We start from the raw sequence: 1,279 nt of genomic DNA on the forward strand, positions 1-1,279 counted from the left end.
ACTAGAATAGTCCAATCAGAGCAATTTTCCGGAAGTGCAAGTGAGGACCCTATTGAAAATTTGGTCCAATTCCTTGAATTGTGCGCAATGATGCAAACCAATGAAGTGAGCAAAGACTACATTCGTATGCACCTTTTCCGGCAATCTCTCACCGGACGAGCAAATAAATTGCTAAAGCAAGTAAAGCCTCTCACAACATGGAGGGAGGTGGTAAAGGCATTCTTGAAGCGATTTATCTCCGAGGAGAAGACCGCCGAAATGAGAAGGAAAATTGCATCATTTGAGCAAGAAGTCGATGAAAGTCTTGGTGAAGCTTGGGAGAGATTCAAAGAGTTGGTGCAAGCGTTTCCCCACAATGAGTTCAATCAAGGGTTGCTCATGCAGTGTTTCAACGACGGATTGGATCCCATGTCAAGAGCCAATTTTGATGCGGGGGCGGGTGGTCAGTTAATCAAAATCCCTCAAAATCAAGTTGAAGCCACAATTGAAGAGGTAGCAAAGAATTACACTTGGGAGGCCGAAGAAGAAATGCTCCAAAGAAAGTTGTTATTTACGAATTGGAGAAAGTTGATCAATTACAACATCAAATTGATCAACTAACAAAAGGGCTTTCCAAGTTGAACACGAGTGTGAGTGCAAGTTCAAGAGGTGGAACAAGCTCCTTTTAAGTTAACTATTTCTCTTGTCAAAATTGTGGAGGAATGAACCATGATACATCTTATTATGGAGGTTTGAGCCCTGAGCATGTAGCGGTATACAACACAAGGCAAGAGGGATTTAGAGGAAGCGGTGGTGGAGTAGCTTGGAGACAACCACCACCCAGGTTTGCATCTCAACCTCAATAATGGAACCAACAAGCTCAACCTACCTACAACTCCAACCCTCAATATCAAAATCCACCTCTATCTCAACCCCAAAACCCAAGAGGAAGCTATCCAAGGAACAACCAATACAACAATCAAACCCAAGCACCTCAAAGAAATCAAGAACAAGCACCTCAAGCGGAGCTAACACAACTCAACTACTTCCAGCCATACATGCTCAAATGAAAACTTTTGGGTAATTAATGCAAGAGATAAGAGCTCACAACAAGATGGTTGATTCACAACTAGCTCAATTGGCCAAGAGAACTCATTTCAATTCACCATCTACTCTACCCGGACAACCACAACCTAACCCATATCACAACTCAAAACCCGATACATGCAAGGCGATCACATTAAGGTCGGGAACTTCCTATTAAGGGACAAATGAGGGGGATAGTGAGGAAAAGAATGGG

At 42.9% G+C, this 1,279-nt stretch overlaps 1 non-coding gene across 1 annotated transcript; it reads right to left on the reverse strand.

The window, feature by feature from the left end:
* Nucleotides 1-255: 255 nt before the first annotated feature.
* Nucleotides 256-362, reverse strand: LOC145633539 (small nucleolar RNA R71). Its single transcript, XR_014112857.1, has one exon. It is a non-coding gene; the product is annotated as a small nucleolar RNA R71 (small nucleolar RNA).
* Between the last annotated feature and the right edge of the window lie 917 nt (nt 363-1,279).

The sequence above is a fragment of the Chenopodium album genome, chromosome 5, assembly GCF_948465745.1.
Source record: "Chenopodium album chromosome 5, dcCheAlbu1.1, whole genome shotgun sequence".
NCBI lineage: Eukaryota > Viridiplantae > Streptophyta > Magnoliopsida > Caryophyllales > Amaranthaceae > Chenopodium > Chenopodium album.